This window comes from Diceros bicornis, unplaced genomic scaffold, assembly GCF_020826845.1.
Source record: "Diceros bicornis minor isolate mBicDic1 unplaced genomic scaffold, mDicBic1.mat.cur scaffold_108_ctg1, whole genome shotgun sequence".
Taxonomy (NCBI): domain Eukaryota; kingdom Metazoa; phylum Chordata; class Mammalia; order Perissodactyla; family Rhinocerotidae; genus Diceros; species Diceros bicornis.
This window is the reverse complement of record NW_026691022.1, coordinates 566397-590723: the sequence shown is the minus strand read 5'-3', so window position 1 is coordinate 590723 and position 24327 is coordinate 566397. Positions and strand designations below refer to the sequence as shown.

At 38.9% G+C, this 24327-nt stretch overlaps 1 pseudogene; it reads left to right on the top strand.

Annotated features, from left to right (window-relative positions):
- Window positions 1–17543: 17543 nt before the first annotated feature.
- The window catches only part of LOC131402455 (centrosomal protein kizuna-like), a 67864-nt pseudogene continuing 61080 nt past the window's right edge, over window positions 17544–24327 (top strand).

The window sequence follows — 24327 nt, the reverse complement described above, 5'->3', positions numbered from 1 at the left end:
TTTTAAGACAAGGTACTGTTAGGTTTTATGGTTTGAGTGAGAACAGAGGGAGAGGCCTACAATTGACACACAGTTTACCAACAGCAGAGAATCCTCCCTCACCTCTTCCAGCTCCTGGTGGTTCCTGCTTCCCTGCCTTGTGGCAGCAGATCTCCAATCTCTGCCTACGTCTTTCACATGATCTTTTTCCCTCCATGTCTCTGTGTCCTCATCTCTTCTTATAAGGATGCCAGTCACTGGATTGAGGGCCCACTCATTTAATCTTCTCAGCAATCCTGGAGGTAGATACTGTTGTTATCCTCATTTTCTAGGGAGGCTCAGAGGGGTAAGTTAACTTGTCTAAGACTGTACAGCTAGGCAGAGGCAAAAATCAAACCCTGACCATTTGGCCTCAGCAGCCATACTGTTAGCCATCTTGCTGCACTGCCTTATAAGTGAGCATGGGTGAAAGGCTCTTCAAATGTTGGGAGGAATTCCTGATCAGATAAAAACATCCTAGCTACATCATGTGAAATATTTCAATTATTTATTTAGATTCTGCATTTTTATCTAACTCTGGGAGCTAGTGAAATGGTCTCCCTTAGTGCTGTAATATTCCAGCTGAATCAGGTGAGCCATGAAAAGCAGAGTGCCCATCTCTAAACTGCTCACATTTCCAATAAAAGGAGCATCCATTTGAGTTGGCTTTTTTGGAGAGAAGAAATACCTTCAAGCTCCACTGAAGAAAATTTCCAGCAAGAAGACAGATGTGTGCCTAGTGTGCAGTGGCTTTGGCTGTGGATTTGAGCCATGTCAGGAGAGGTGGTGGAGCTGTGAGTGGAAGAAGCCCCACAGCAGGAGAGGCACCAGACGAAGACACCCCAGTGTTACACGGTGGGAAGAGTTCCATCCTGAGAGGGCAGCCTGCAGCTCCCAGGATCTGAGTAGTGTTCATAAGACCAAGGCAGCCACTGTAGAGCCCAGGCTTATCTCCAAGGGGTGAAGTGACCCGTGTTCTGGAGGGGACACCTGGTTAAAATAAACATCCTGGCAAGGGGAAAGGAGTCATAAGACTATCCTGAAGTGCCCATATTTAAAGAGGAAATGACTTAGGTTGGAGTTGCTGGGAAGCAGATCCTGAGACAAGGATTTGAGTATAAGTAGTTTATGTAGGAGGTGGTCCCAAAAATCCCAGATAGAGGAGAGAGGAAAGTGACAGGGCCGATAAAGAGTGTGACTGAGTAGGTTACCTCTGTGAGCAGCTGGAGCTCAGTCCCCTTGGAAGACTGTAGAACATGCCTCAGAGTTATTGCACACAGGGGTGGGAAAGGGAGGCGTTTACCGTTCCCCTCCCGTCTGTCACTGACTGACTGTTGTGCCTGGCTCCACTTCTGGCAGCTGCACAGCAGCGAGGGAAGTGCTCAGGCCAGGAGGCATGGGTGCTTGTAGGAGGACACTGTGGGCATGTACTGGGGTGGTGAGGGCCCCAGGGATATGGGCCTGGCCCTGTCATACTCGCTACAGGAAAGAACAGTAGGGGAAGGGGGTGAAGGAGTTGGGTTCTTACTTAAAGTTGTCTGTATAAGCCTCAGTTTCTTATCCTTGCTAGCCCACAGTGCTTCCTTCACCAACAGTCCCCTTGAATCACTGCTCAGTTATACACAGTGCACAAGAATCTCCCTAATGTGGGGCTCTGAGCGGTTGCCCAGGTTTCTAATACCAAGCCATTGTGCCTTCATGGGGATGGTGACCCCTCAGCTCTGCCATCCTCAAAGATGTGACTTCATTTGACCCAGAGCGATGACAAGTCGAAAGGTAGTCTCTCTGTGTTCAGCTGGACCTCTTTTGTCTTAATAGCTTTTAATTCATGTGTGTTTCTATTCAGAAAACAATTAGAAATTAAACTGAATACACAAACAGTTTTTCAAGTCCTGGCCCTAAAACTAGATCTGCAGGCCTGTTTTCAGGAGAGGGTAGTAACTGCTCTTCTCTCCAGGCTCGCTAGACCATGAGCTCCCGTGGGGCAGGGCCCAGGGCCCCTTCCCCTGCTACACCTGGTGAGTGAGAATGGCCCGCTGACTTCAAAGAGGGAGAGGAGACAGCTGTTCTCTTTGAGCCAGGTGTGCATGCCTCCCATTTCACATGGAGTTAGAGGGCAAATGAAGTTTGAACTCTCCACATCCTGCTTCCTTTTAGGGGTGCCTTCCAGGTGGGTAGTGGGGAATGTGGCTCAGATTTACAGCTAACACTTACATTGGTCTTACTGTGTTTCAGGTACTAAGGTCTTTATATATGTGTGTATATAAATATTTATAAATATACACACAAACATAAACATATACACACTCTCATTGCAACAACCTTACAAAGTAAGAACTATTTTTGTACCCATTTTACAGATTAAGAAACAGAGGCCAAAGAAGTTAGGTAACTTGTTCCCAGGTCACACAACTGGTCGGTAGAAGAGCAAATCTCAGCAGACGGGTTCAGAGCCTTAATTAATAAGTATATCTACTCACTTTTCAGTTACTGGAAGAAAGATTTCACTTAGGAAAATGATGAGAGGGAGCCTTTCTTTAAGGGATTTAGCTTCTCTCGTAGTCAAGAAAGAAAATAACAATAAAGTCTTACCTTTTGTGGAAATGTTTGGCTACCCAACTATCGTTCCTTTCGCCTTCTCTGTGGTGAAATTATGGGACAAGTGTGTTAGGTGTCAAGGCTCTTACAAGTGAGAAAGCTGTGTTCATACATATAGGTGCACATCTTACAGTGGAGTGATGGGGAAGAGAGGAAAAGTGAACAAGAATGGGAAAAGGAAACATAAGTCGATTTTGCATGAGGCAGATAAATTTTGTGAGTAACAGTTTCTTTTCTCCTTTTGATAGTAAAAGGGATTACAGAAGCCTCCACAGGAGAACAAATATTGATTTCTTGTTCTTTAGAAGACTTTCCAAACTTTGTGTACTTATAGTCTATGAAATACTGTATTAGTAGAAAAGGACAGCCTGCTTCATATAGCCTGAAAAAAAATGTTAGTGCCTAGAACTTTTTTTGGAAAGGAATCTAGCAATAACCATCACAGTTAATAGCCATATATACTTTATCCCAGCAATCCAACTTTTGGTAATCTATGCTCTAGGAATAGAAGCTCTAGTTAATTTAATAATGTTAATATAGTGAAAAAAAATTAAATATATGAGGAAGGAATGGACAGGTGGTTAATCCATTTTAGGAAAAAGGAGCCTGCCTGTGGATGAGATTGCTTTTTTAATTGTGGTAGAGTATGAGTTGCTTTTATCTTTACTCAGGTCTCTCAGAATTAGTAAAAGGAGTTGGTGTTCTGTCTCTCTGTGGTAATTCTTTAGTGAACAGGGAACTCTAAGAGACATAGTTATATCCTGAGTCACCCTATTTGGGAATTTCCGAGCAGATACAGGGCATATTAAATTGTATTATAAAAGAATGAGCAGTTGCCTTGATATTCGCAGACACTTGTTAAGCTTCTGTTCTTTACTTGAAACCAAGACTTAACTTGTATTGTTTTGGTGAAGGCAGTTGCTTTGGCCTAGAGGTATTGGGGAAAATGTTGAACAAAAAATGTTCCATCATTTTTTGAAAATCACCTACTGGTACAATTTAGGAATGCTGAATTTCTCCTGAAGCTTCTGTCTGCTTTTCTACTCTTCCCATTTACCCTACAGGGACTTGGTTTTATTTATCAGGTACAAGTTCCATTTAGAGTCTATTTTAGTAGATCTGGTTTTGTACTGGTTGTATTTAGTAAGAAATTAGACATAGACTTCAGATTAATTATTAGGGATTTTTATTTATTTTTTCAAAAAAGCTATGGTTCAGTAACACAATTTGAGTTTAAATGATTCAGTTTTGAGAATTGTAGCATAAGAAATGGGCACTGGAGTGCTTGTGTCTGGGTTTGAATCCTGTGACAGAGAGCAAATTGTTCAACCTTGCTAAATCTTGTAAGAGTGGGGATAATAATAATGGTTATTTTGAAGATTAAAAAAGGTAATAGATATCTGCTTGACATCTGGTAAGTGCTTGACAAATGTTCACTGATCTTGTCACCACCACTCTTACCACTGTCACCATCATCACCATCTTTGTTCTCCACTAGGTCAGCCATACTTTGGTCCTGGCTTCTTGTCGCTGATCTAGGATAGTGGAGAGGCCAGCTATGGGGATAGAGAGGCTAGCTATGAATTAAAGAAATGGGAGGTAAAGCCCCCTGGTGGTAACAACTCGTAAAATATTGATTTTATAGTGATTTATCCTACAAAATAACTTAGAATACATCCTTTGAAGCCTAAATTTAGTGGATTCATTTTAAAATTTAGATAGTTCCAATGACTATTGGATTTAATGGCCAGAGACATCTCTTTGTGGCCTCAGTTGAGAAAATTTGGTTGTGTCTATAATCTATCACAGTGGCAAAAAGGAAAGAACAGTTACAAATCACATTGGTGTGGTGTCTTAGTTGTGTCAGGCTGCCATAACAAAAGACTACAAACTGGGTGGCTTAAACAACAGAAATGTATTTTCTCCCTCTTCTGGAGGCTGGAAGTCCAAGAGCACGGTGCCAGCAGGGTTGGTTTCTGGTGAGGCCTCTCTCCTTGTGTTGCATGTGGCCACCCTCCTCTGTGTCCTCATATGGCCTCTCCTCTGTGCCTGTGCGTGGAGAGAGAGCGATCTCTGCTGTCTCTTCCTCTTCTAAGGACACCAGTCCTATCAGATTAGGGCTCTACCCTTATGACCTCATTTAACCTTAATTACCTCCCTAAAGGCCCTGTCACATTGGGGATTGGAGCTTCAACATAAGAATTTGGGGCCAGCACAATTCAGTTTATAACACATGGTAAAGTAAAATAATTCCTTCAGGATTGTTATATGTAAGTTTTTATTAAGGGATATTTTTGAAATCTTAATGTAATTTAAGGACTTGTTTATGTGGAAACTAAAAAGTGATAATTATACTGTGTGAAAAGCTGAAAATTTAGTCTGACAGCTCTGTTTCCATTCTACATTCACCTTGATGCTTCCCAATTCCCTTGTCTGGGGAAAAAATATACAAAGAAAAAATTAAAATTTCCTCAGCATATTGTAAAACGAAGTATAACAAATATTTTTTCAAAGTACAGTAGTGGTCAAGATCCTCTTGCTTTGAAAATTCCAGTTAGTAATTATTAACCGAGACATCATTACAATAATTCTAAACTTGCTGATATCTCCTTATATATGTCCCCTCTTTTCCTCCAGCAAAGAGGAATGCCTGATTGAAGAAGTTACCTTCTGTTCCTTAATAAGTATTTTCAGTTGTGTTTGTTTGCTTTGCTATCACTTTCCCCAACTCTCAATATTTTTTAAGAAATTGCAGATGGGTAACTGTGACAGGAAAAGGAAGAACTGAACTAAAATCTTTGATTATAGATTTACCTCAAGCACTCAACTACAGAAAGTAATAGGAAGGCGTAAAAAAGTTGACCATTATGTCAGATCCTTAAATTCTGATACACGGTCCTTCTTTCGGCAATAACATCTGTCTCTCAAAAACCTGTCAATTCCTACTGTTATTCTAGTGTCAACAATAATGTGAAACGCGACATTCTCTCTTCAGCTTCCCTGGTTCAGAAACTGCTTTGAGAAGACACATAATTATGTTCAGAATTTTAAGATTCAAGACCACCCTATTTCCTGTTGCTAAGCACACAAACTGACAGACTATTTTAAAAAAGAAAAGAGACGCCTGTCTTTGTGCCTGTTCTCGGCAAGTGGGAAATCTGCCAACCTGCAAAAGCCCAGCTTGTATTTTGCTAGAGCCAATATTTTACTTTGCGAATGTTGAGCCCGTTCAAATGTAGCATTACCTTATGGTGAGCAGGAGTTAATTTTTGCAGATTTCTTGTACATTTTTTGTTATAAAAGTTTAAACTGTTGCTGGTGGGAATGTAAAATGGTACAGCCACTTTGGAAAACAGTTTGGCAGTTTCTCAGAATGTTCAACATAGTTACCATGTGACCCAGCAACTCCACACCTAGGTATATACTCAAGAGAGGTAAAAACATATGCACACAAAATCTTATGTGCAAATTTCCAAGCAGCAGTATTCATAACAGCCAAAAAGTGGAAACAACTCAAATGTCCATCATCTGATAAATGGATAAACAAAATGTGGTATATCCATGCAATGGAATATTATTTGGCCGTTAAACGGAAGTACTTATAACTGCTACAGCATGGATAAACCTTGAAAACGTTATGCTGAGTGAAAAAAGCCAGTCAGGGGCTGGCCCAGTGGTGTAGCGCTTAAGTACACGCGCTCTGCTTTGGCGGCGCCGGGTTCGCAGGTTTGGATCCCAGGCACAGACCTACGCACTGCTCATCAAGCCATGCTATGGTGGCATCCCATATAGAAAACAGAGGAAGATGGGGACAGATATTAACTCAGGGCTAATCTTCCTCAGCAAAAAGAGGAAGATTGGCAACAGATGTTAGCTCAGGGCCGCTCTTCCTCACCAAAAAAAAAGAAAAAGAAAAAAGCCACTCAAAAAAGACCACCTATTACACCTATTGTATAATTTTATTGATATGAAATGTCCAGAAGAGGCAAATCTTTAGAGACAGAAGGTAAGTGGTTGCTAGGGCTGGAGGTTGGGGAGGATGGGGAGTGATTGCTAAAGGGTATGGAGTTTCTTTCTGGAATGATGAAAATGTTCTAAAATTGATTGTGGTGATAGTGGCACAGCTTTGTGAATAAACTAAAAAACTGCTAAACTATATAGTTTAAAAAGATGAATTATATGATCTGTGAATTATGTCTCAATAAAACTGTTTTTAACAGTTTAAATTAAGTTAAATTTGTTAAATTGGAAAAAAAAAAGCCAAGAAGACAATGTTCATTTTCCTGGCATAATCCTGTACAAACAGATTTTGGGTAATTTCTTTTTCCTGTGTTTAGATTGATCTTTACATAGGTATAAGCATACTGAATATATAATTTTTTTTTCATTTACCATATTTAAGCATTTCCCTTGATGTGACATAGTCTTCATTTGCCTCGTTTTTATGACTTCCTAATCTTGCCTATTTTGTTGTCATATAGGTCGCTTCCAACTTTTCATGATTATAAGTAATGCTGCAAATGAACTTGTTTGTCCACGTAGCTTTTTTTTCTGTTAGGTTTATTTCCTTAACAATGTTTCCATGTAGAATTATAGAATCAAAGGCAACAAGGATATTTAGGACCCTTAATGTCTGACTCTTTTCCAAGAGGATTCTGCCTGTTTATTCTGCTACCAAGAATGCAAGAGCTTCTGTTTTACCTATCCTTCATCAATACTGGGGGTTATAATTTTTTAAGTGAACTTTTCATTCTAGAATAATTTTAGGTTTGCAGAAAAGCTGCAAAGATAATATCAAGATTTCCCTTGAATCCCTTACTCAGTGTCCACCATTGTTAACCTCTTACATTATAGTGCCACACTTGTCAAATCTAAGAAACCAGCATAGGTACATCACTATTGACTAAACTCCAGACTTTATTCAGATTTCACCAGTTTTTCTATTAATGCCTCTTTGCTGTTCCAGGACCCAGTCCAGGATTGAGTGTTATAGTTTTAATTTTAAAAAATTTAATGTAATGGGTATAAAATGATATTACATTGTTGTCAGTCTTGTTTTTTGTTTTTTTAAGCCAAGTTTTTAAGGGAATATTTCTAACTATTTTGTTTGATAGGAGAAAGATTGGAAGTTAATTTCCCTCCCAATAAACTTAGTTTATCAGGGCTGGCCCGGTGGCACAAGCGGTTAAGTGCGCGCGCTCCGCTGCAGTGGCCCGGGGTTCGCTGGTTCGGACCCCGGGCGCGCACCGACGCACAGCTTCTCAAGCCGTGCTGTGGCAGCGTCCCATATAAAGTGGAGGAGGATGGGCATGGACGTTAGCCCAGGGCCAGTCTTCCTCAGCAAAAAGAGGAGGATTGGCAGACGTTAACTCAGGGCCCATCTTCCTCACAAAAGAAAAAAAAAACTTACTTTATGAAAGTATTATTCCTGTCACTTGAAAACTAGAAACACACTTCTGTGGTCTTCCTGCCAAAAATGCATAACCAGAATGTAACCATGAGGAAACATCAGTCAAACACATATTGAGAGACAGTCTACAAAGTAGCCAGCCTATATTCTTAAAAAGATGTCAAGGTCAAGAATGACAAAGACAGACTGAGGAGCTGTTCCAGATTAAAAGAAATTTAAGAGACATGACCCTAGATTGGATCCTGAACCTGGAAAAAAGTTGGCTACAAAGGAGATTATTGGGCCAATTGACAAAATCTGAATGTGGACTGTGGAATGAAAAATAAGATTGTATCAATGTAAAATTTCCTGATTTTAATCATTGAACTCTGCTCATGAAAGAGAATGTCCCTGTGGACATTTGGAAATACATACTGAACTGTTTAGGGGGAGAGAGGGAAGATGTCTGTAACTTACCTTCAAATGGTTCAGGAAAAAATAGTATGCATATATATAAACATACTCACATGCATGTATGTAGAGGGAGAGAGAATGATAAAACAAATGGGGCAAAACATAAACAATTGTTAAATCCAGCTAAAGAGTATTAGGGAAGTTTCTTGTATGATTCTTGCAACTTTTCTGTAAGTTTGAAGTTATATCAAAATAAAAAATTACCCCTCTCCCCCTCCAAAAAAGTAGAACTTTTTTCCCTATTGAGTCTCCTAAATAATTTTCTATTTATTCCTATTGGGTCTCAGCAGATCCTCAAATACAAGTTGCCTCCTTTGATCCTTATAGGGGAATAATGCACCAGACTGATTTTTATGTATAATTAAGGGTAATCTTTTTATAACGCCTGATTTATTACATGCCACTAAAATATAATGTTCTCATTAATTAGTGTATTACTAGAGTTTGTTGAGGACCCAGAGTTCCATATTCTAAAAAGTCTGGAATTCTTGGCAAAATGGCACTTAATAACTACTTGCTATCACAGAGAATTGTAACTTCTCCTGTTTTTAGGAAGTACCCACTGTTAACAGTGCTTTTTTGAATTGGTCATTGTTTTCAGTTCCTGTGGTTACGGAAGCGTTTACTGTAAGTTAAATCATGGTTTTGTGCTACTTTTGTTGATTGCACAGGTTACCATTTAGACTCCTGTTGTTTCTCTCCGCTTCTTGGCTCTCGGCCTTCTTTGTCCAGTGGAAATGGGCCTGGAGTCTTCTGCCTCTCTTAGTGGGTCAGAGGAGTTTGAGAACTACTGGTTGCAAGGAGTAACTCAAGGCACTTCCTTTGGCCCTCCCAGGTGGCTTTCTCATCTCTGAGACAGGCCTACACCTTTGCTTTATGTCTTGGCCTTTAACAGACCAACAAAGAGGGAGGGACTGCTGTGTACTCCCTGAGCTGGGTTAGTAATTTCTCTGGTATTGGTTCATCAACACTCCCTAAATGGGTCTTGAAAGTGAAATATCAAAGGCCTTCCAAACTCACAAGTCTGGTCACTGATTTGCCTCAGGTCTTCACTAAATGACCGCTATTGTGTACCTACTCTGAGTCCTCACGTGCAGCCAGCTGAAGCTCAAGCACAGTAGCACATCACTTGGAGCCATCTTTATAAATAACTTATTTTGAGAACAGGAAAAATGAAAGTAGTTGTTACATTAGGGTACTGGTAATAGGTGATTTTTGCCTGTTTTAAAATTTGTCTTTGTTATTATATCAGCTTTTCAATTACAAAAGGAATAGAAGACACATTGTATCACAAATACTGTTCATATTGATAAATCAGAATGTTGATTAATATAATTTTGCTAATTAAACCATATGGTATAATGGAAAACTCTTAGGAATGACGTAATGGCCTCTTTGGATGGTGAAATTGCAATATCCTCTAAGGCAATCTTGACCCAACAATTTTATTTCTAGGAAACTGTCCCACTAGTATTGTCACGTTTGCAGATAGACATACACTCAAGGATATTGTTGCAGCATGGTTTGCAGTGGTAGATGGTGGGAAACAAACCAAGGTCCATCAAAATGAGACTGGTTAAATAAATTATGGTGCATCTATAGAACAGGATAATATGCAGCTGTTAAAATTGCCATATAGTCTCTTTGCCAGTCCAACAAGTAAGAAACTTAGAAGTCACCACTCCATCCTAACAAGTAAAAACACAAACAAACCAAAAAATCAGCAACTCTTCTTCAGTCTGTCAGAGAAGTGAGATCATAGGGCAGTCCACTGCTCCTAAAATTGGAGGGACCGCCAGGTGCATAGAGAAATCACAACTTACCAGAACAGAGCTGAAACCTCTACAATAACCAGTGCTGAGGGAGAGAAACCTCAACTGTAACTGACAAATTGCTGGAGGCTCAGTGTAAATAGGTTCAAGAGATTAAAAACTCCGGGGGGACTAGTCATAGGGAGACTCCCCTCTTTTGTGAGTTTACAGGTCCTCACAGTGAACATCGGAGAAAAATTCCCTCATAATTCAGGTAGAGGAATGGGGAAAAGGAACCATTTTTGAAATGCACTAGAGCATTCTGTTCTTAGCAGTATCTGCCCTCAGGAGAAGCTATTTAACCAGAGCCTAACTGATCTAGGGAAAGGGAAATACCCAACTCCAGAAGGCCCTAGGCTTCTATGTGGAGAAAAGGAAATAACCAATTCCAGCCCCTTCTAGCCTTGAACCTAAAATTGCTCTAAAAAGATGATGTCTTAAAAATCAATTGACTTAGATGCATGGATTTATTTCTGGACTCTCAGTTCTGTTTCATTCATCTGTATGTCTGTCCTTATACCAGTACAGACTAGAATTACTCTAGTTTTGTAGTAAGTTTTGAAATTGGGAAGTGTGAGTCCTCCAACTTTGCACTTCTGTGGAAGATTTTTTTGGCTATTCTAGGTCCCTTGTATTTCCATATGAATTTTAGTATCAGCTTGTCAATTTCTGAAAAAATGCCAGCTGGGATTTTGATAGAGATTGCTTTGAATCTGTAGATCAGTTTAGGAGTATTGTTGTCTTATCAACATTAAGTCTTACATTGCTTGTACACAGAATGTGTTTCCATTTGTTTAGGTCTTCTTTAATTTCTTTCTTCAATGTTTTATAGTTTTCAGTGTATTTGTCTTGCACTTCTTTGTTAAATTTATTCTGTTGTATTTTATTCTTTTTGATGCTATTGTAAATGGAATTGTTTTCTGATGTCAATTTCAGATTGTTTATTGCTAATGTATAGAAGTACATTATTTCTATTTATATATTGATCTTGTATCCTACAACCTTGCAGAACTTGTTTATTAGCTCTGTTTGTTCCTTGTGGAGTCCTTTATATAAGATCACATTATCTTCAAATAGAGATAGATTTACAGTGATACATCACTTAATGATGGGGATATGTTTTGAGGAATGCATTGTTAGGCAATTTCACTGTTGTGCAAACATCATAGAGTGTACTTACACAAATCTGGATGGTATAGCCTACTACACACCTAGGCTATATGATACTAGTCTTTTGGAACTACCGTCGTATGTGCAGTCCGTCATTGACTGAAACATCATTATTCAGCACGTGACTACTTTTTCTTTTGCAGTTTAGATGCCTTTCGTTTCTTTTTCTTGTCATACTTCCTGGCTAGAATCTGCAGTACAGTGTTAAATAGAAGTGATGAGAGCAGACATTCTTGTGTTAATCTGAATCATAGGGAGAGAGCTTTCAATCTTTCACTGTTGACTATGATGTTAGCTGTGGGTTTTTCTTAGATGCATTTTATCAAGTTGAGGGAGTTCCCTTCTATTCCTAGTTTGTTGAGTGTTTTTTTCTTATCATGAACACGTTGGATTTTGTCAAATGCTTTTTCTGTGTCTATGGAGATAATTATTCAGAGGGATTGTCTTTTATTCTATTAATATGGTATATTACATTACTTGATTGTCATATGTTGAACCGACTTTGCATTGCTAGGATAAATCCTCCTTGATCATGGTGTATAATCCCTTTTATATGTTGCTGAATTTGGTTTGCTAGTATTTTATTGAAAATTTTTACATCTATATTCATAAGAAATATTGGTCTGTAATTTTCTTTTCTTGTGACATCTTTGTCTAGTTTCAGTGTTAGGGACTGGCCTCATAGAATGAGTTGAGAAGTATTTCTTCCTCACCTGTTTTTGGAAGAGTTGATGAAGGATTAGTGTTAATTATTCTTTAAATGTCTGGTAGAATTCACCAGTGAAGCCTTTGGTCCTGGACTTTTCTTTAGGGGAAGTTTTTTGATTACTAATTCAATTGCTTAACTTGTTATAAGCCTATTTAGATTTTCTATTTCTTCTTGAGTAGGTTTTGTTAGTGTGTGTCCATCTAAGAGTTTGTCCAATTCATCTAGGTTATCTAATTTGTTGGCATACAATTATTTTTAGTATGCCTTTATAATCTTTTTTATATCTGTAAGGTAGGTAACATAGTACCCATTTTCATTTCTGATTTACTTAGTAATTTAAATCTTCTCTCTATTTTTTTTTTTTTTGGTCAGTCTATCTAAAGGTATCTCAATTTGTTGATCTTTTCAAAGAATCAACTTTTGGTTTTGTTGATTTTCTGTATTGCTTTTCTCTTCTCTAATTCATTTATTTCTGCCCTAATCTTTATAATTTTCTTCCTTCTGCTTGCTTTGGATTTAATTTGCTCTTCTTTTTCTAATTTCTTAACATGGAATTTAGGTTACTGATTTGAGTTCTTTCTTCTTTTTTGATATAGACACATACAGCTATGAATTTCCCTAGTCTAAGCACTGCTTCTGATAGGTTTTGGTATGTTGTGTTTTCCTTTTCATTCATCTCAAACTATCTTCTAATTTCCCTTGTGATTTTTTCTTTGACCCATTAATTATTTGAGTGTGTTTTTAAATTCCCACATATTTTTGAATTTGCCAAATTTCCTTCCTTTATTGATTTCTAATTTCATTCTATTGTCAGCAGAGTTCATACTTTCAATCCCTTTAAATTTATTGAGACTTCATTTATGGCCTAACATATAGAATGTTCCATGTGCAGTTGAGAAGAATATGTACTCTGCTGTTGGGTGGGTTGAGTCTTCTGTATATGTCTATTGGGTCTCATTGGTTTATAGTTGTTCAAGACCTCTGTTTCCTTATTGATCTTCTATCCAGTTGTTCTATCCATTATTGAATGTGGGGTATTGAAGTCTCCAACTACTATTGTTGAATTGTCTATTTCTCCTTTTAATTCTCTCAGTTTTCGATGCAGGTATTTTAGGGCTTTGTTGTTAAGATATGTGTAGATATATAGATATAGGTATAGATATCTGTTTCTCATTGTTATAAATTTGTCATAAACTGATCCTTTTATCATTATAAAATGTCCTTTGTCTCAAGTAACAATTTTGTGTCTTAAAGTCTATTTTGTCTGATATTAATATAGCCGCTCTAGCTTTCTTTTGGTTACTGTTTGCATAGTATATTTTTTCCATGAGGCTTTGTTCATATACCCTTTTCTGTCTCTTTGCTTGGAACCTCTTTGTGTCTTTGAATCTAAAATGAGTCTCTTTAGACAGCATATAGTTGGATCATGTTTTTTATCCATTCTACCAATCTCTTACCTTAATGGTAGTATTTATTCCATTTAAACTTAATGTCATTATCGAAAAAGTAGGATTTCCATTTGCCATTTTGCTCTTTGTTTTCTATATATCTTTTTTTGTTCCTTTAATCCTCCATGCTGCCTTCTTTTGCACTAAATATATATTTTCTAGTATACCATTTTAAATCTCTGTCATTTATTTTGCTGTGGGTACCCTACTGTCATAATTAATATCTTAGCTTATAATAATCTAGTTTGGATTAATACCAATTTAATTTAAATAGCATACAAATCTTTGCTCCTGTATAGCTCCATTCTTTTCCCACTCCCTTGTGATGTTATTGTAATACAAACTATATCTTTATATCTTATATGCTACTCATCAACATAGATTTATAATTACTGCTTGATGCACTTGTCTTTTAAATTATATAGGAGAAGAAAAAGAGTTACAAACAAAAAATATATTTATGCTTTGTTTTATATTTCCCAATGTAGTTACCCTTACTAGTGCTATTTATTTCTTACTGTGAATGTGAGTTACTGTGTAGTGTCCTTTCATTTCAGCCTGAGGGATTCCCTGTAGTATTTCTTGTAGGGCGGGTATGGTAATGACAAATTTTCTCTGTTTTTGTTTAGCAAGGGATACCTCAATTTCTCCTTCATTTTTGAAGGAAAGTTTTGGTAGATATAGAATTCTTGATTGACAGTCTTTTTCTTTCAGCACTTTGAGTATGTTATCCTACTGCCTGCTGGCTTCCATGGTTTCTGATGAGACATCAACTGCTAATCTTATTGAGGATCCCTTATATATGAGGAGTCACTCCTCTGTTTTCACTTTCAAGATTCTCTCTTTTTCTTTGGCTTTCAATAGTTTGATTATGATGTATCTAGGTAAGGATCTCTGAGTTTATCATACTTGGACTTTGTTGAGTTTCTTTAAAGTGTAGATTAATGTTTTTCGTCAAATTTGGGAAGTTTTTGCCATTATTTCTTCAGAATTTCTTTCTGCACCTTTTTCTTTCTCTTCTCCTTCTGGGACTTTCATTGTGCCTATGCTGGTATGCTTGATGGTGTCCCACAGATCTCTCTCTGTTCATTTTCCTTCATTCTTTTTTCTTTCTTTTCCTCAGTCTGATAATCTCAATTGACTTATATTCAAGTTTGTTGATACTTTCTTCTGCCTATTTATATCTGCTGCTGAACCCTTCTAGTGAATTTTTTATTCTGGTGATTGTACTTTTCAACTGCAGAATTTCTATTTGGTTCTTTTTTTTTTTTTTTTAATAATTTCTATCTCTTTATTGATAATCTCTTTTTGGACATTGTTCTCATACTTTCCTTTATTTTTTTAGACATGATTTCCCTTAGTTCTTTGAACGTATTTAAAATAGCTAATTTAAAGCCTTTTTCTAGTAAGTCCAACATCTGGGCTTCCTCAGGGATAGTTTCTTTTGACTGCTTTTTTTTTTTTTCCTGTGTATGGGCTTTATTGTCTTGTTTTTTTTCATGTCTCATAATTTTTTGTTAAAATTTGGACATTTGAAAATAATAAAATATGACAACTCTGAACATCTGATTCTCTTCCTCTCAGAGTTTGTTGTTGCTGTTTGTTTACTGACTTTCTGGACTAATTATGTAAAGTATTTTTTTGTCATGTGTGGTCACTGAAGGTTCTATTCACTTATTAGTGATCAGCTAATGATTAGACAGAGTTTTTTGAAATGCCTAAAACCAGTAAGTTTCACAGTCTTTGCCAAGGGGCTTTGAGTGTGTCTTCGGGCACACCTTCAGCCCTCATCCAGGCAGTTTACAATTCCACCTTGACCTTTGCTAAGTGCTTGCGCAGAGCCTCCGGGCAAGCCTGAGGTGAGAGCTTAGGCCCTTCTCAGGACTTTTCCTGAGCATGCCCAAGGCCTGAGCGTGCAGGTGGCCATCTGGATTTCCAGGAGTGTGTTGGAGCTTTTCAAAGCCCCCTATGGACATCTTGTTAACCAGCTTTTCCTTTTAAGGTTTTTGGTTAGCCTGTTGTTTGCCCAACTGTTATCTACTGCCCAGCTTTTATATACAGCCTTGATGTTAAACAATTGTCTCTGATTTTTTTTTTTTTTTTTTGTGAGGGAGATCAGCCCTGAGCTAACATCTGATGCCAATCCTCCTCTTTTTTCTGAGGAAGACTGGCCCTGAGCTAACATCCATGCTCATCTTCCTCCACTTTATATGGGACGCCGCCACAGCATGGCTCGACAAACAGTGCGTCAGTGCATGCTGGGGATCCGAACCGGCGAACCCCGGGCTGCCGCAGCAGAGTGCGTGCACTTAACTGCCTGCGCCACTGGGCCGGCCCCTGTCTCTGATTATTTTTGACAAATACCCCCAAGGAGAAGGCTTTTTGCACTGTGTGAGCTCCAAGTTAAGTCAAATAAAGACAGTCTTGTGAGTGTAGCCTTCCAGGAAACCACCAGATAAGTCACGTAATGACAGTTCTCTGAGCATGGGGCGTTGAAGGAATTCCATCTCTTTTCCACTCCTTCCAGTAGCTGTTAGACTGCTGGGTTACAGGCTGTGGATTTTCAAAGTTACCGCAGACCTGAAGAGTGGGAAATGAGAATAGGACAAGTTAAAGCACCATAAAGTGTACTGTTCCTACCAAGATTCAGTTGTTTTTCTTGAGTAAATGCTCCCCTGATTGCTGCAAGCCTGTGGTTAATCTCCGGAATTCTAAGTTATTTTCCAGTGTCGAAGATGTTTTCCGGTGTCACTGTTTCTTTTATGAAACATAGAATTTTGAGAGGTTCTTATTCTACCATTTTCTCTGACATCTCTGTTCATTTGTTTTTAACATCAAAGTTGTTTCTTTTATTTTTTGGAATAGAAGAGATGGTATATTTGAAGAGAAGCAACACCTGATTCTGTTTCAGCTGTGTTTATGGCATTTTCTGTCTGAACATTTGGGCCTCAGTTTTTCCATATGCAGAAAAGGGGTGCAAATACGTCTCCCCATCTATTCTGTAGGGCTCTGTGAACTAAATGCTACTGTATATGTGGAGATGCTTTGGTCTCTTTGGAAGAAAAGCACTTAAATTCCTCAAGGCTTCAGGGTTGTTACTTCCAGTTCTGCTTCCCACTGCGCGTCCTTGATCAAGCCACTGAACCAATTGCTTCTGTTTCTTTTTCCACCTCTCCCCTCCCCTCTCTCTTTTCAAGGAAGAGACAATGTTCATTCTCCTGATAGACATGCCAGTAAATTTAAATTGCTTTAAATGTATTTAAAATTATTTGAAGATGTTCAGGAAAAACTGTTGTTGTTATTTGAGGTTGACTAGAAATTATGGCTGTTTGCACATATGCAGAATATTATAATGCAATCTTGAATGTGATTATTGGAGGGTTTTTTATATTACACATAATACCAGAAATAGAGTTTTGAAACCTCTGGTAGTCCTTTGTATGCATCTCTCTCTCTCCCTCTCCCTTTTTTTTTTTGCCATCAGGTACCTTCCTAGCTCCATCAAATCTGAGCATCTCTGAGGAAAGTGGCTAGAACTCACAGCTTTTTTTTTTGGCTTGTGCTAAAATATACATAACATAAAATTTACCATTTTAACCACATTTAAGTGTACAATTCAGTGGCGTTAAGTACATTCACATAGTTGTGCAATGTATGCATTTCTTTTTGAAAAATATAGATTCCATAGTTCCTTGACAATATTTGCTTTGTGAACCAACACTGTTTTTAAAATTAAAGAGTATGGACTATACCAGTTTTTTGCTCATTCATTTTGTAGGAAGCCATGAGTTTTATAAACATGGTAGCTGTTGATTTCAATGGTCATGCTTCCTTTACCTCATTTCATTTCTGAAAACAACCTAAACAACCTAATTGTTCATACACAATACATTTAACTCACGTCTCTTTTGGTGCTGCAGGTTGCAATGCAGGCAGGGATTAACTTGGGGACAGCTGTGTCAAGAGGATTGTATCAACCAGCAACAATCTTTATGGGCCGCCAAATGTCAGCCATCCCAAGCGCTGGAGATGTTAGTACAGAGCAGAAATCTCCCCAACCCACGAAGAACTTCAGAACAATTCCTGACCCACGTTCACAGCGACAGACAGCCAGAGCAGTGATGTGACAGACAGCTATGTAGTCTGCACTAATAGTGGCACACAGTGCTTAAATAAGTCTGACAAAATAGATGGAAGGACATCTCTTCAGATTGGTGAGAAAACGCCAGTCACAGCCAGCCCATTGTCTGAGGAGGAACAGACTCATTGCTTGGAGATAGGAAGCAACTCACGTCACGGCAAGAGTAATTTATCTGAAAGCAAAAAGTCTGCTGAACTCCATTCCCTGTTACGGGGAAGATTACGTGCAGGGAGCAGAACCACTGATTTAAAGTGTGACAGTTCCAGCAGATCAGGGGCATCAGAGGGAGAAATACTGACACGGGAACATATTGAAGTCAAGGAAGACAGTGCCAGACTACCAGTCGCTCCAATATCAGTCTCAGAATACTGTGCATCTGAAAGTAAGTGTTCTCAAGAGAAGCATTCTGCTCAGGAAGGATTCTCAGGTGGGGTGAGAGCCTGAGGTTGTTTGCTGATTTTTGTTGGTATTTAGTTTTTCTGGGTGGTAGTGGTCTTATGTAAGAACAAAGTGTACTCTCTAATTTTATCTTTTGTCAAAAAACAAAGTACAGTGGTGACTTTGCCAACAAATTCCGTTCTAATGAATTCTTAAATATGTATGTGGAAATATTCTTACAAGCGAATTCTCTGATTTTTAAACTCATTGTTATATTTTTAATATATTTAATAAAATATTTTTAATGAGTTTTTAAATACTGTAATTAATCATGGATTGTTTCTACATGTTTTAACTGATGAATAATCCCACTCCGTGAGGTGGAACGTCTTACCTCGCTTCTCCCTGCACTTAGTGATCAGTAGTCTCTTCATATCCCCTCTTCCAGATCATCCTCCTCACGGGGACCCCGAGGCACAGAAGCCCTTCAGGAAAATGCAGCAACAGCAGGAAGAGGAAAGTCTGAGCAGCAGCAGTGACCTCACAGTTGCCGTAAGTGAAGATGGTCTGATTTTAGAGAGTCCAGAACCACAGCCAAATCTGAGTGACAAGATGGAGGGAGAAGATGGAATAGAGGCCTTAAAATTAATCCACTCTGAGCAAGAAAGAGGTGCCCTATCCACCGAAAAACATAATTGTATTTTGCAAACTCTAAGCTCTCCTGATTCAAAAAAGGAATCCTCCACTAACTCACCAACAAGAGAGTAAGCCATTGAATTTTTTTTTACTATTCTATAAATAATTATAGACATTTTTAGGGCTGGCCCTGTGGCTTGGCGGTTGGGTGCGCGCGCTCCGCTGCTGGCGGCCCGGGTTCGGATCCCGGGCGCGCGCCTACGTGCCGCTTCTCCGGCCATGCTGGGGCCGAGTCCCATATGCGGCGGCTGGAGGGATGTGCGGCTGTGACATACAGCTGTCTGCTGGGGCTTTGGGGGGAGGAAAATAAATAAATAAAATTATTAAAAAAAAAAAAACATTATAATTATAGACATTTTTAGAGATCATTCCACTGGGAATGTATTGTCGAGCACTCAGTCATGAATGTATAAGTTCCTTACTCATAAATAATCTCTTAGCAAAGGTCTAATTTGCTTTCTTTTCTTTTTTTATAAAATAGCTTTAAAAGTCTGAATACCATTGAAATCATGGTGATTTGCAGTTTATAATTATATCCAAACAATCCCTGGTTAATTCATAAGTCATTCCCCCCACCCCTACCCTCCAGCCTTTTAAGAAAACAAATCATTTTGAAGTTGTGGTAACACAGAAGGTGACAAACGGTTAAACTTACTAGGAATTCAGCTTTAGAGGCTAGGAACTTTGTATCTAATTAATTTGCTTAATCCTAATATCCCTTGCCATGGTGTCATTTTTGTCATACGATTAAATATGAGTTAATAAGTTCTTCTAAGTGTATATCTAAGCCAGCTTTCCTTTTCTGAATGTAAATATGAGGACACTGGAATCTTTAATGTTAAATAGGAACAACATCAGTGTTATACATTTTGAGCACTTATTATAATATCCAACTCATGAAAGCTCATGTATAATTTTTTATTATTGATTGGAGGTACTAGGTGGAATTGTGTAGAAAACATGGAAACTGTTGAAAACCAATTCTGCAATGAAAAATAACTCTAATAGCATCAAATCTCTTTTAGGAGTGGAAGGAACCTACGTAACAAACTAAGGTAGATCTCGCCTTTTAAAAATGAGGAAATCAAGGCTAGGGGCATAGGAATGACACATAGGCCGTTGGGGCAGACCTTCCATACAGCCTGCCTCCCCAACCCACATGGCACCACTAGAATTTTCTGTTACACTGTGATGCCGTCACTCTTTCTTTTCAACAGTCCCAGCAACAGTGAAAAGCCAAGTGGGCATCCTTGTATATGAGGGGATATGTTCTCTTTTAGAGCAGCGTTGCATCTTTAATGTATTGCCTCTTACCATTCATTATCTACTTATGGTGAAAATTTTAATTTATAGTCTGATTGACTTTAAAGTGATGTTCAAGAAATATTTATTAATAGCACATCCAAGTACAAAGTACTTGTACTGTGGATGGAAGAACCAACATGATTCCTGTCATTGGGAAACTTGATTTATTAGAGTGGCAAGCCAAATGGATGTTTTTGTGTGTGTGTGAGGAAGATCGGCCCTGAGCTAACATCTGCCAATCCTCCTCTTTTTGCTGAGGAAGACTGGCCCTGGGCTAACATCCATGGCCATCTTCCTCCACTTTATATGGGACGCCGCCACAGCATGGCTTGACAAGTGGTGCGTCAGTGCGCGCCTGGGATCCAAAGCAGCGAACCCCGGGCCGCCGCAGCAGAGCACACGCACTTAACCGCTTGCGCCACCGGGCTGGCCCCCCAGTGGATTTTTCTAGTAAGAATACTTCTCTCATCAGGTATTATATACTACATCATCAGAAACTTTATTACTAGAGATAGAATGTATCTGTTTTGGGTTTCGTATTTGTAGGCTTCTTTTTATAGCAATTCATTGAACAAGTAAGTAGTTTGGTGGATTAACTGGGGGACTAGCGTACTTACCCAGGACTCAGGCTTTTTCTGAGATGAAAAAAGTTGGGTATGTGTATAGAATTAAGAATGTTCTCTCTCTCCTTCTGCTATATGACTGACTTTTTCCTATGATCTTAAAGCCAAGTTCCTCAGAATTTTGGGATATAGTTTTCCAAAATTTGTTAGAAAATATGGGCATTTGGGGAATTTTTGAATAGTTTGTCCTAATGGAATGGTCCCAGAATGAAAGGTCAGTCAGCAATGGTTGTTTTCTGTCTGTTACCAAATGTGAGCCCATTGATTTTCTGTGGTAAAAGTACTACCCAGGGGCCGGCCCTGTGGCTTAGCGGTTAAGTGCGCGCGCTCCGCTGCTGGCGGCCCAGGTTCGGATCCCAGGCGCACACTGACCCACCGCTTCTCGGGCCATGCTGAGGCCGTGTCCCACGTACAGCAACTAGAAGGATTTGCATCTATGACATGCAGCTACCTACTGGGGCTTTGGGGGAAAAAAATAAATAAATAAATAAACATTTAAAAAAAAAAAAAGGACTACCCAGGAATATGTTAAAGGTGGTTTAAATGATTCTGGTTAATCTGCTGACGTCCTCACCGCTTTTGAGGCGCTGCGTTCTCTTATTTCCTCTTTATCATGAGCTCTTCTCCTTTTCTCTGAGGGTTAATTATTCATCTGAGACTGTAGTATCATATTTACAGAGCTAATACTATGATCTCAAATGTTCATTATCTCAGTTTACTTTAGGGTCCGTTGGGGGTCTGGAGAAAAGTCACTTGAATGAATTTTAGTTAACAAAGATCAAGAGATGGGACAAAGGAAGACACATAGAAGGATCTGAACAGGAAACCGGAACCTCTGATTTGATAAGAATGATGATAGATACTATGTTTGAGCACATCTATGTGCCAGCTGAGTTGCTGACCTTGAACATAAAACTTGGTCTTAAGCTTCCTGGCAGTGAAGGGGAAATAGATGTGCGGTATGCAGCGTAGTTTCCATCTGAGGAGAAAAGTGAAATCAAGGGTGACTTTTGGTGGTGTTGTCTCTTGTTTTTTGTTTGTTTTATTTAAAAAAACTTTTTAACAGCTTTATTGAGATATAATTCACGTACCATACAATCCACCCATTTAAAGTGTATAATTCAAGAGTTTTTTGCATATTATATTATTAATATTTAAATGCTGTGTTAAAATGTATATAACATAAAATTTTCCATTTTTAAGTGTACAATTTAGTGACGTTAATTATGTTCATGATATTGTACAACCATCACCACTACCTATTTCCAAAACTTTTTTGTCCCCCTTATATATTTGTCCTTTTGGTCTATTTCAATTCACATAACATTTTCAAGATTCATCCATGTTGTAGCAGGTATCAGAACTTCATTCCTTTTTAGGCTAAATAATATTCCAGTGTATGGATATACCACATTTTGTTTATCCATTCATCTGTTGATGGACATATGGATTGCTTCTCTGTTTAAAAGCCAAGCATCTTTGAGAAGGTTCATGACCCACCCCCATGGATATTTCCAGATAATTGAAGACCAGCTTGTGCTTCCTGCACAGTTCCTTCATTGCAAGCTATAATTAACATTTCTTACAAGGAAGCATATTAGAATGAAGCTGAGTAAAAGCAATGTTGTTAAAAAGGAGGACCTTGAATCTCATTCTTAAAGAGTAGTTTGCTGCAAACATTGGTACAAAGCTCCATGACCTAAAACACCAGACATTTATTATTTTTCAGGTGCCAGGTGGTTGGCCCAGTGTCATTTGGGGCTACAAGAATTATTTGGCCAGGTGTCCCTCATCGTCCAGTAGAGTAGTCCAACCTCAGTCACCTGGTGGTGGTAGCAGGGTTCCCAGCACAGCAAGAGGGCAAGCCCCAGTGCACAAATGCTTTAAAGTGTCTGCTTGTGTCAGGTTTGCTCATGTCCCATTGGCTAAAGAAAGTCACAGGACCCAGCCTAGAGTCAAGAGGTGAAAAAATATAATCCACCTCTTGATGGGATGAGTGGCAAAGTCACATTGCAAATGATTGCACACAGGAATGAGAAGATTACGGTTGCTTTTTGCAATCCACCACAGTACTTGAGGACAAATTCAAATGAAGATAACCTCAGTGTGAGTCAAAAGCGTCAGGAAAGGTTTTATCCCGGTGTTGATGCAGCATCTTGAAGGCTGTAAAGGCTTGAATAAGAAGGAGCAGGGAAAGGAGTGAATGAGGTCTGGAGGAAGAGTGCAAGAAGGAATGCAGATACAGAGAACACAAAGGGCGTGGGAGGGCAGAGCAAAGCGTGTGACTAAGGGCTCACTGAGCAGGGCTTCTTGGAGTAAAGGTTTAAAATGTTGCCTGGGTCATGTTTGAGAAAGACCTTGAATATCAGGGTAAAGAATTTAAAGTTCCTTCTCTGTGTTTTCCAGAACTATTGAAGGTTATTTTAAGAGAAGAGTGGTATGGTGAGTAACTTGATTTAGGAGAATTAATCTGACATCATTAGTTTCATCAGGATTAACTGTATACACTGGTGGGCAGAATTCTGAGATGGCCCCTGAGGTTCCTGCCCCCTGATGTACACTCTGTATAATCCCCTCACTTTGCGTGCGGGCAGGACTGTGAGTTTGAAGGATTTCCTTTCTGTGATTAGGCTATGTTACGTGACAGAGATGAAGAATTTTGCAAACATAATGAAAGTCCCCAAATCAGTTGACTTTGAGGTAATCAAAAAGGAATTGTTCGGGGTGGGCCAGACCTAAACATATCAACCTTTAAAAGGGACTGGGCACTTACTGAAATCAGATTCAAAGCAGCTGAGATACTCTCCTGTTCACCTGAAGAAGCAAACTTGCCATCTTGTGACGAAGGCCACGTGGCAGACGATGGTATGTGCCCTGTGGGAGCTGAGGGCCTCAGTCCTATAGCCACGAGGACCTGAATTCTGCCAACAACCAGTGAACTTGGAAGAGGACCCTGAGCTTTAAATGAGATTGCCTGTGAGGAGATGATAAAGATTAAATGAGATCATAAGGGTGAAGCCGTTATCCAATAGGGCTGATCTCTTAAAAGAAGAGGAAGAGACACCAGAGCTTTCTTTCTCTGCCATGTGAGGACACAGTGAGAGGTGGCCATCTGCAAGTCTCACTAGGAACCAAATCAGCTGACACCTTGATCTTGGACTTCCCTGCCTCTAGAATTGCAAAAAATAAATTTTTGTTGTCTAAATCACCCAATTTGTGATATTTTGTTATGGCAACCTGAGCAGACTAATAAACCTGGCTAGAGGTTTATCCGTTTTGTTGGGTTTTTCCCCAAAGAACCAGCTTTTTGTCTTTTGATTTTCTTTATTGTTTGTCTATTTTCAATTTCATTGGTTTCTGTTCTAAATTTTATTACTTCTTTTCTTCTGCTCACTTTGAATTTAATTTGCTCTTCTCTTTTCTAGTTTCCTAAGGTGGGAGCTTAGATTATTGACTTTTAGAGCTTTCTTCTTTTCTAATGTGTGCATTCAGTGCTATAAATTTCCCTGGAAGCACTGCTTTCACTGCATCCCACAAATTTTGATAAGTTGTATTTTCATTTTCGTT